Source organism: Bos javanicus, chromosome 5, assembly GCF_032452875.1.
Source record: "Bos javanicus breed banteng chromosome 5, ARS-OSU_banteng_1.0, whole genome shotgun sequence".
Taxonomy (NCBI): domain Eukaryota; kingdom Metazoa; phylum Chordata; class Mammalia; order Artiodactyla; family Bovidae; genus Bos; species Bos javanicus.
Window position 1 is genome coordinate 82,848,518 of NC_083872.1, and position 11,904 is coordinate 82,860,421.

General features: G+C 42.3%; 1 protein-coding gene across 13 annotated transcripts in view; it reads right to left on the bottom strand.

The window, feature by feature from the left end:
- The window catches only part of PPFIBP1 (PPFIA binding protein 1), a 206,241-nt gene extending 194,790 nt beyond the window's left edge, over positions 1 to 11,451 (bottom strand). For 7 of the 13 annotated variants that reach the window (XM_061417550.1, XM_061417549.1, XM_061417541.1 and 4 more), the window contains exon 1: positions 5,218 to 11,450. The gene's annotated coding sequence lies outside the window, so the exon portion shown is untranslated. Of the gene's footprint in view, positions 1 to 5,217 lie in introns of all 13 variants that reach the window. The other 6 variants (XM_061417548.1, XM_061417544.1, XM_061417546.1 and 3 more) reach the window with 5 other exon arrangements.
- Positions 11,452 to 11,904: the final 453 nt, after the last annotated feature.

Here is an 11,904-nt window from a genome sequence, read left to right on the forward strand (position 1 = left end):
TGAGACTTCAAGATCAGAGGGTAGCTCGAGCTTAAAAGTGAGTTCTTTAACTTCCCAGAACCAGGGCAATCTTCATGAACTTCTAACCTGTAGTCACATACAGAATCCCATGCTCAGAAAGACCCCATATCTGGTTTAACACTCTGCTGTCATCATCAAGATTCCTAATAATTTAAACTTTGAATTTTTTTCATAAATGAGGTCGAAATTCCTCACAATTTAAACTTGTGTTCTATAAACAAGGTCAGATGGCACAATGGAGCGTGCACGTAAGCAGAGGAGATCTGTTTAATAAGAGTGGCCACCATTCCTTGCCGCCCTATTCATACAGTGTTTGCAATGCCCCAGAAGCACAGAACTTTGGCAGGCTCACGATGCATCGAGTTCAGCAGGACTCAAAGCGAGTTCAAGGTAAATGTGCTACAAACAACTGAGCGAGCAGGTGGGTGGGTGCTGACAGCCACAAGAGGCCATGCTTTCCTTTCCATCCAGAATCCGCTGTACACGCAGAAACAAGGCAGCGTGTTTCTAAGAAACAAAAACAACCAAACACTCCTTTCATATCCTCTCTTACTCCTGTCACTCCCCTGTATTAACCAACCACTTGAGCTGACAATGACAGCACAGGAGAAGGAAAGACAGAGCAACTCCATGGTTCTTTTTCCTTTCAGTCTTTCCTTCCATAAGCCAAGACTAATAGACTGTGCAAATTGAGATGTGAAATAACGGTAGCCAGGTTTGTGCAGGGTTTCCTCTGTTCTGATAAAAAGAATATACAAATGCATTTACAAACCACGAAACACTAAGAGACATGATTTCAGTAATTCTGTGTAGTTGTTAAATGCTCTTATATTTGCATTTCACACTGGCACTGCATAATAGAAAGATGAACAATAAAATTCATGCTGATGATTTTTATTTTCACTTCACTCAGAATAACATTAAAGCAAATAAACACCATGACAAGTAAAGAGAGATGACAGAAGAAAAAGAAAAGCTTTTCCTGTTAGTACCTTTTACAGCACTTTTTCCTGCTTTTTGAACAAGAGGGTCACACATTCTCATCATACACTGGGCTCCACAAGTATGTAGCTGGCCCCACTGAGAATCACTGAACTCAAGAACATTATGCCCAGATCTAAGCATGCTGCCCACACTTGGATACATTTATACTGACATCAGTCAAAGCAACCCCGCAAAGGACCCACCTATGGGCTGATGGGAGTGGTGCTGAGTTTTAGTCCGACACTCTTAACTATTAGATTACTTCAGTCCTTTTCTTATACAACTCACATCATTGCAACATCAAATCTGCTGAAACAATGCAACCCAATGTCTTTCAGCCAAAGATCTTTCTGAGTTCCTCTCATGACCTCTTGTGTTCGGTTTACACGTTAGTTACGTTCTAAAGGCAACCAACGTTGGCATCCTCATCTTTCCTATGTCATCTCTAACTTCAACACTCTGGGGAAGAGTCCCGGGATGGGTGGGCTGGGCAGACCCCTCTCTCCCCCTTCGAAGATGCACAGAGCCAGTTAAACCAGAGCATGTAATGATGCAGAAGTCTCTCTGCTGGACACCTCCCTCTTTCAGAGTACTCCCTGGTGCTCTGTGGTTCAGTGTTAACCAAACCCAGCCTGTGGTCCCAGACCCGGGCTGCTTCCCCGTCACTCAGAGCTCTCGGATTTCCCCTGGTAAGTTGTTCTGCAAACCATTCAGTCTGGTGTCTAAAAACTCCTCCTTCACATACAGTCAGGTATCCCTTTGTCTCATTTCATTCCCCTCTTCTTTTTTTGTACCACTACTTTCCACTTCAATAAATTAATTTCCTGCCTGGAGATACATCCTGGCAAATGTGTCAGCTTGCATTGTTTAGATGAGAGACTTCTGTCATTCTTTCAAATGTTTCCTCTGTCTCAATAATCCTGAGAGCTCTGGGGAGCCTGAGTTACTTGTCTATGAATTTCCTCTCACTGCCTCCTATTAGACTGGGGGAGGAAAAAAAGGCAGACTGCCTGGGGTGAACTCACTCAGCTCTTATCTCTTCCAATCACATTTCTTTCCTCAATTTCCCGCAACCTTTCTTTCATTCTATCTCAAGAAGCATTCTTACAGATTTCAAAGCTAACCCACATTCTCCACCGAATTTCAGTCTATCCCTTTCCTTTCCCCTTCTTGTTTGCTGCTTTCATATTACCCTTTCTGCCTGGACCATCATCAAACCCACACTGTCAGAGCACATCTCTCCCTGTTCAATTCCTTGAAAGGCTGGGCTAACAGGACAGCCTCGGGTTCATCACCGCCCATGTCTTCCTCAATCCTCTGGATTCCGTGGCTACTGCGCTGAAACTGCTCTCCTAGCCCACAGATGACCTGGCAGCTGGACTCGGGGCCACTTCTCAGGCTCGTCCTGTAAGAGGTCTGCAGCACTGGATGGTGGGGATGGTCCACTTGTGTTGGGCGTGTTTCATTCCCTTGCCACCGGCAACCTCTTCCCTTCCAACCTCCCTGGTTATTCTTGCTCTATCACCTTTAATAACTTCTTTTCTTTGGCCTGACTATGTCTACATGTCAAGAGTTCCCTGTGGGTTGTGTACTTTCTTCTCTTTTTATTCTACGTTCTCTTCTTCAGCAAGCTCACCTACTCTTGCTCTTTAGGTAGCAACCCTACAGAGATGGTCTATCACTCAAGGGTTTTGCCTACACTCCAAACCTAAATGTCTAAATTGGTGCTTAACATCATGATGTGAATAGCATGAATAACGAACAATTCTTAGCAGCTTTTAACATGTCAAGTACAGAACTAAGCCAGAGGCAGTAATACGAAGTGGTTGAGGTTACTGACCCTGGAGACTGTATCTACCTGCATTTAAATCCCTGTCCAACACACAATCTGTGTGACCTTGGGAAATTCACTTAGCCTCTCTGTGCCTCGGATTTCTCATTTGTAAGAATAAGAACAGTACCTTTTCTTAGGGATGATGTAGGGATTAAATCTAAGTTGAAATATGTCAGACAGTTAGAATAGTGCTTAGTACACACTGAGTAGGCATTAGCTATTATTAATACTGTTGTTGTTATTCTCCTAAAAACCTAACAAGACAGGTTCTATGATTTAACCCATTTAGACAATGAGAAAATGAAGGTAAGTTATCATGGGTCCCAATGAATTGCAAACTCTAGATGTTTAAATCTTCTTTTTCAGATACTTAAATCTTAATTCATCATATTTCCTATTTAAATTCAACTTTTGCTGTGTGCCTTTCTTGTTCTATCTGTCCTCACTCCGTTCGCCACATATACCCCTCCTAACATTCAACATATTATTTCAAGAGTCATTTTTATAAAATAATAATAGTTCTTAGATCCCTCCCTACCTTACAAAAAAACCCACAACTCATTTTAAAGCATAGTCTTGTCACTCTTTTTAAATCCCTCTAAGATCTGGCTTTAGAATATCTTACCTCTATTAACAATACTGATCTTCCTATCTTTCTCTAAAACTATATTCTATGCTTTGTTTCAAACCCAAGGATGTTCATGTCCCCCCCAATGTCTCAACATTTCCTACTCATCCCATTGAAATCCCACCTTCTCTAGTAGGACCCCTCTAAACCCAATCCTTTACTAATTCATAGCACCATCTTCTACCACTTACCTCCAAGAAGCCCCACAAACTGATTCTTTAAACTTTAATACTCTTTATATTTCAAGAGTAATTCATGAGGCTGTAAAACAGACATAAAAAAATTAAAGGCCCCTCATCTTTCCCATCATCTTCATCCTATCCCCCACAAATCACTCCATTTAGCAACTTTTTCCTGCACTGACATGCTTGGTGACTTTTTTCCTTAAAATACATATAATAAACATTTGTTTAAATCTGTATATTTTCCTCCAACTTTCTAACAGCTAAGTAGCTTTCTAAATCTGTTTTTCATTATGATTATGTATAAGGAAGATCATTCCATTTCTTCCCCTATCTTCTCTATATGAATATGCTTAAGGGTAAAGACCATGTTTTATTTGCCCTTATATCTCCAAGATGATCTTGTACCAAGGTCAAGAACTGTTTAACAAAATAGTAACAATATCTGTCATTAATCCAGTGTTCACTGTATGCCAGGAAAATCATTGTTAATGTTTCACATATATTATCATATGTAATTCTCATAACCCACCCAATTATTCCCATTTCACAGAAGACAAAAATCACATAGTTAAGGACAGAAAAGTCTAATTTACATTTCTCTGACTCTGGAGCACATCCACTTCATCTCTTTGGTTATAGGTAATAAAACTGTCGTAAGAACATCTTTTGCTTTTTCAACCAAAGTTCGGAGAACCTAAGAGTTCCGAGTATTCCAGTGTAGGCAGATGGGGCTGAAGATAAATAGATGGGCCTTGGAATGAATGGTAAACAGATGGAGGCAAGTGGCTACAGCCATAAAGTTAACCCACCATTCAGTTGTTCAAACCATGTTTACTGAGAACCTACTAAAAGTTAAATTACTTACCTCCCCCTCTTCAGGCTCCTCACTATGGTATTCTTTAGTAATAGCTGCCATCATTTATTAAAAATCTATGTACCAAATGTATTATTATTATTTCTATTAACATTTTATAATACTGACAAACTTCCCTGGTGGCTCAGAGAGTAAAGCGTCTGCCTACAATGCAGGAGACCCAGGTTCGATCCCTGGGTCGGGAAGATCCTCTGGAGAAGGAAATGGCAACCCACTCCAGTACTTTTGCCTGGAAAATCCCATGGACAGAGGAGCCTGTCCATGGGGTTGCAAAGAGTCAGACACAACTGAGCGACTTCACTTCACTTCAATACTGACAAAAATTCCATAAGACAAACACCAGTACCACCATTTACAGACAGTAAAATGGAGACCCAAAACCATTAAATTTTTTGTCAAGATTAGTCTGTAATGAATAGCAAAGCCAAGATTCAAATTGAGAGTATGCAGGGTTCCAAAGTCCAACCCATTTTTTAATCATCCAGGATGATGCCTTTTAATTCTGAGCGAAAAGAACTATGACTTCTTTAAAATTTAAACTCAGTCAGGATCCCATCTGGCTTCAAGTAACAGACCCAACTTCTGTGGTTGAATCAAATGAAGATTTATTTTTCTCAAAATAAATCAAGAGGTGGGCAGACCAAGTCTGGTACAGCGTTCCAGAAGGCCATCAGCTTCCCAGCCCACTTACCCCTCAAGCTTCTTGAATTTGGTCACAAGACAGCTTCTGCAATTAGAAAACAGCATCCATTATCCTGGAAGAGAGAACGAGAAGCACAAAGAGCAATAGCCTAACAGGCAAGAGAGTCTGTGGGAGAGCCCCTCCCAGCTACCTGCATCTTATTGGCCAGGACGATGTCACTTAGACACCACCCAGCTGCAAGGGATTCTGGGAAATCAAGTTTTGGGGGGGGGGTGTGTGTGTGTTTTGTTTTGTTTTTAACTGACCACCAGTAAAAAGTGGGAAGGATGGAAACGATTGCACACCTAGCTGTGTCTGCTCCACAGGGTAATGTAGAGTGCAAGCCATCCTAGAGAATCACGGTACCTTGAGAAGAAAGCAATAAAAGAACTTTAAGTCTATGTTTAAAAGCCCTCTTGGTTGAGCAAAGTCACCCACTGATGGGGGTGGAGGTCGGAAGAAAGTTTTACAGACGCATCCAAGCAGCTGATCCAGAGGAAAAACACTGAGACCCAGGTGACTTCACACAAACTGTCCTGGCCGACTCACAGGTTCATTCAGTGTTTCCTGTGAGTCGTCACTGTTTCCCTTCCTCCCACTCACTCGCTGTCCAGTTACTTTAGATGAGAGCTTACAGGCTCCTCTGACTCTTCCATCATTCATAATAAAACGTAGAGTGTGTTCAAATTTCAGTTCAAGCAAAATAAAATCCTCGACCATGTGTTGTTACGAGAAGCATTATCTTTACAAAAAGGTAATGGTTCCAGGGATATTATTTATGCAACCACAGCCACACTCTCAAGTTATTGTATTAAGAAAGTAGGCCATAGAGCTTTAGCCTGTTTACATTTTCTTTCAAAGTTCAAACTTTTCTCATAAAAACCTCATACAATTCTATGATGAGAAGATTATATTTGTGAAAAGATATATATGGAGAGAGGGTGACAGAAAGCCAGCAAAAGGACTTCTGTGAGCTATATCCTAGGCTCACAGGAAATACAAGATGACATGAAACCACATTCAATAATACAGTTCAGAGTAACATGCATGCAAAGCAAACGGTAAGAGTTCCCAATGGGCCTACCTACTTCTTCCCAAGAACTACCTTGTGTGCCTAAAGAATTTGGCCACTTACTTATGAATGGACTTGTCACTGAAAACAGCATCTTTAGTCTCTCTCTCTCATCAGGTAAAATTAAGTTTTCCTTTGCTACCCCACACGCAACACTAGGAATCAGCGTATCGGCTCTCGAACTCGCATTTGTTTTTCTGTCAAATGCTTAATTTCTCTAAGTTAAAGGAGAGGTGAAAAGACCTCGCCTTACTCTGGAGTTCAAAGGATGTCCACAAAATCTACAGCCAGTCCCCAAAGTTATGGTATTTGATCTTCTTCCCTCATGATCCATGTCAGTGAAACGAGTCTTTACCAGAATGACTGATACTCAGTGCAATCTGAGTTCGCACAATTCCTTCGGTCATGGGCATTTTTAGGTGTACCACCACACGGAAACCTGGCGGTTTCTTTTCTGAACTCCTTACGTTTGCCAAGAAAAACAAGGATGTGAATGTGGGCCAGTCAAACTGTGAGTCACACCAAGTTCCAGGGAGACATGCAACCAAAGTTCAGTCACAAACTAAGACAACATACCCACCTGGATCCCTCAGAGTCCAAACCCACATTTCAGAAATAGAAGCTCTCCAAAGAGAAGTGGTAGAGGTTTCACTCAAACCCTCCTCTTCTTCAAAAGCTGCCTAATGAGTGTGTAAACTTAAAACTCCTGGAAGGGCCCACTGTTTCATCTAAAATCCAGTTGTTTGGTGTCTTAGATCCTTAAACATGGGGCAAAGTATTGATGTAAAAGAAACCCTCACCACTTGGCTTTTTGAAACAGCAACCAGTGCCAAACAGGCATCAATAATTACTGTTTAAATAAAGAGTATAAAAAAATAGAAAAGTCTTTGTATTTTCTAGGGTGGGTTAGTTCAGCTTTCTTTTTTTAATCCATTAGCTCCATTTAATGAAGCATCAGTCTTTATGGTGGTGATAACATGTGACAAAAGCTATAGGCTTTTGGCTAGGAAAATCATTCTGACATGCACAGAGATGAATTTGAGAAAGTGATGACATAATACACTACAGATTCAAGGAACTACATAAGCCCAGAGCAGTTATTGGATAGTGTCAACATGGGGGCAGCTGGATGACTGATTTAATTGTGAAATTATCAACTTTTAGTTGAAGGGAAATGCTGGCCAGAGGACAGACACTTTGTTTCATTTGTCCTAAAACAACACCCAGTGTCAGTAACCTTAACAGCTTTGGATCCCATACTTAAACACATCTGTTCCACCATGGTTAAAAAACAATAAAATCATGGTTTCCTGAAAGATTTCACAATCAGATGCTCAACTGGGATTTTTTTCTTACTTTCAAAACTAGTATGACTTTCTAAGGAAATCTTTGGGAATAAAAAAATGTCATAATTATGTATTAGGTTGGCCAAACAGTATGTTTAGGTTTTTTCCATGTTACAGAAAAACTCAAACTTTTTGGCCAACCTAATACTATCTCTTGCCTATGTGTGCACCTTAAAGGAACATTTCTTTAGTAAAGAATCAAGACACAGACCCAAATGTGAATGGATATTCATACATTCATTCACTCATTCATTCACTGTTTTGAAAAGGTAATTCAAATCAGATCAGAAACATGTAGTAATATCTCTGAAAAGACAAGAGTGATGAATGAGGTCTTTTAGTTAACAGTTTGAAAGATGTGCTTTTGAAGATATAGGTATTTTTTAAAATGGGAGATGAGAACCTCAAAAAGTTACTTTTAATGTGACAAATTACCAACATAAACTAAATTAACTACAAAAGTACAAGTAGTTCATGAATATGAAAGGTTTTAAAAAGAAGTCAGCTAGTCAGTAACTCGGAGAAAGCAATGGCACCCCACTCCAGTACTCTTGCCTGGAAAATCCCATGGATGGAAGAGCCTGGTAGGCTATAGTCCATGGGGTAGCTAAGAGTCGGACACGACTGAGCAACTTCCCTTTCACTTTTCACTTTCATGCATTGGAGAAGGAAATGGCAACCCACTCCAGTGTTCTTGCCTGGAGAATCCCAGGGACGGGGGAGCCTGGTGGGCTTCCGTCTATGGGGTCGCACAGAGTCGGACACGACTGAAGCGACTTAGCAGCAGCAGGAGTCAGTAACTGAGGCGGGGTGGGGAGGGAATTGACCTTGTTCTGATTTATCTCCTGCAAGCACAGTGAGCAACAAAAAGACTACCTAAGCAGTTAATGAACACTCTCTTACTGAACTTGTTTTCAAAAAATGACTAGAATGCCCCTGAAATTAGGCACTATTGATATGTAACAACAGTGTGCCCTGAATTTCAAGTCAACATCTGTCCACAACGGCCAGATTATCCCATTTTTTAAAGGAGCTATCGTAGCTGGTCAAAGAATTTAACCAAAACCTGATTCTACCTTTCTCAACAACTCAAACATCTTTCAAGTTTTGTCCTTTGAACATACTGTGTTTTAGTATACCACATCTGCCTCCTACACACAGATGGAGAAAGAGAAATGTTGGTTAAAAATAAGTATGTAAATGTAAAGGTTGCTACTCAAACTGCAAATGCAATTTAAAGCTTTGTTATATTCAAGGCAGTAAGCAAGGACTCATTTCTTGGAAAGAATTATAAATCTGAATTTGGAAAACAAGATAACATCCTAAAGATACTACTTGACTGGTTTTTGCAGCTTTCTTTCGGTATTACAAACAGCAGTCTGAATACTCCATCAGTCAAGGCTTCAGAGAGCTCTCACCAGCCCACAGGAATTCCACCTCACCTCCTGGACTTTCCTGCTGAAAAAGTGCATTGGAAAATACAGTGTGTTTTATGTACTTCTACTCAGATGGTAAAGAATCTATCTGTAATGCAGGAGACCTGGGTTTGATCCCTGGTTCGGGAAGATCCCCTGAAGAAGGGAATGACTACCCACTCCAGTATTTTTGCCTGGAAAATCCCATGGACAGAGGAGTCTGGCGGGCTACAGTCCATGGGGTTGCAAAGGGTCAGACTGGACTGAACAAATAACTCTTTCACTTTCACAGAACATAAATAGCAAAGACTCGGTAACCATTATTTCAGTGACATTAGCCAATTTCTGTTTCTCAGTCCAAAACACAGATCAAAATTAAAATATATAGGCTTTTTCAGTGAAGCACACCTCCTCTTTGCAAAAAAATCTACTCTTAATCCAACCTGTGCAAACTAAAAATTTTAAGAACAATACAGATCCAGGTGTCTTATGCATGCGTGCATGAGTGTGTGCTCAATCACTTCAGTCGTGTCCAACTCTTTTGCGACCCTTTGGACTGTAACCCGCCAGGCTCCTCTGTCCATGGGACTTTCAGGGCAAGAATACTGGATCAGTTTGCCATTTCCTCCTCAAGGGGATCTTCCCCATCCAGGGATTGAACCCATGTCTCTGGTGGTTCCTGCACTGCAGGTGGATTCTTTACCACTGAACCACCAGGGAAGCCCTTAGGTGTTTTATAAACAACAGCAAAACAAAACACCTCTTTTTTGCCCTGCAACCTAACTGGTATCTGGCTAGAAAGACAGAGAACCCCATCAACAAAGTCCCGTGTCTCCACACTTCCCGACCTGGGATTATTAGATGCAATATTTGTGGCTTCTTTCTTTCCTCCTCTCCCGGAAATGCCCTGACGTACTGGCACCTGGGATGCAGCTTTTGACTCACAAAGAAGCCCACGCCCGTCTCCTCCCGACCTGGCAATGGAAGGATCCTCACTGCTGAGGCACTCTGGTGAAAGAAAAGGGAAACTTGACTCAGGAGTCCCAGCCCAAATACTTTCTTTGCTTCCCCAAAAGAAAGAGCCTTCAGCACTGATAAGTGAGGGTTCTCAATCAGTGTATAGGGTCAATTTTTTCCCCAGAAAGTCAATCATACCCAGTTAGTAACCTGGGCACACAAAATCACCAAGCAAGAAACAGCTAAAGGGTTTGAAACCGGAAATAAACAAAAAAACAGAATTTTGTATTTCGGCTTATCTAAATATCCTTTTGCAGTTCCTTTCCCTACAGACCGAATTGGGACATGAGATCAAGTTCTTCTTCTATTGCTCCCTGCAATTCTTATTGAAAGGCAGAATTTGTTTTGGCCCCACATGTTGAAAAATTCATGTTCCTATAATTAAGAGTTTGTTTGCCACGCCTTCGGCCACATTTCCCAGTTAAAACTCCCTTCTCTAAAAAGGATCCATGAAAACAACTACCAGCCCTCATCCTTCCCTCAAACAGACACAGAAAACGGATATGAAGGTTCTCAAATGCCTTTCTAACCTTTCCAGATTCACAACGTAGGCAACCAAAGGGATCCTCCGTTAAGATGTGAGAGAAAAAGAACCGGCGTTGAAGCATGCCCCCAAGAGACCGGTTTTCCCACAAGCTCATAATTAATACACTCCAAGTGAATTTCTCACGTTCTGACGGAACTATAAAAAAGGATTTCTTATATTATGATATAAAAAATATGAATAACAATGACAGACTTTCATTTAAATGTAACAGACCACAGAGGAGCCAATAAAACACAAAAACTTTTGTTCTCTCTCATCATAATTTTTGAGTCGATATTTCATAAACTTTTTGTGACATTTTAAAATAACAGCCCCCTCTACACACACACACACACACACACACACACACACTTCTCTGATTGGGGTTCTTAAGTATTATTAGCAGACTGGGGAGGGGGCGGTGTTTAAGGACACAGACAAGATCTCACACGTCCAGTCCTGGAGGTATTTTTCACCTAAAAGCTAGTTAGGAGCCCCAGGAGTTAAGCCCTACCCCACCCACCAAAAAGTGCCCGCTCCCACTGGGAAACTGGAGTGAGCTGGAAAAGGAAATCGAGCGGTGAAAAGGAGGAGCAGCTGCAACCGCACAACGGTGCCACTACACTCCGGTCCCCGAGAGGAGCCAAACGCCCTTACCTGGGGGGGAGGAGAGCCGCCAGCACGAGTTGCAAAAGTTGTGCTTCACCTTCGCCCGGAGTTCAAAGCGCCGGCACTCCGGCCCCGCCGCAGGCTGGCTGCCCCGAGTCCTCTCTCGCCCGGCTCCCGCCTTCCCCACCCTCTCGGCCCTACACCATGTCAGGAATCCGGGCAGGCACCGAGCTGGGAGCTGACATCACTCCCAGTCCCAGGTACCTCCCCTCCCTCGTGCCCTCCCACCTCCCTCCCCGCGGGAAAGAGCCAAAGAGAGCGCGCGGGAGGGGTGTCGGCGCGCCGCGGTTCGCGCTGATTGGGCCCTCGGACTGTCACTCAGAGGAGCCCACTAATTTTACACATTCCTCTCTGAGCCCGGCGCTGGGCTGGAAGTGGGTGTTGATGGAAAAAAATGCTGCCTTTCCTGCTATCTGTAAGGGAAGGAGAATCATGGTACGAAGAAGATCCTTGCAGGTGGTGTTTTAAACTTTTCTTGGCGCATTTCCCAATCCCCCAGGTCAGAAACGAAACTAACCTATCCAAGCCCCCCTTTGAAGGAAAAACAGTCGCCTGTGTGTCACGGGCAAGTCCGAGTCCGGCGGCGCGTGCAGCAGAAAATGGCTAGCTTGAAGTCAGACAAATAAAGGAAACCGCCAGCTCGCTCAGCTC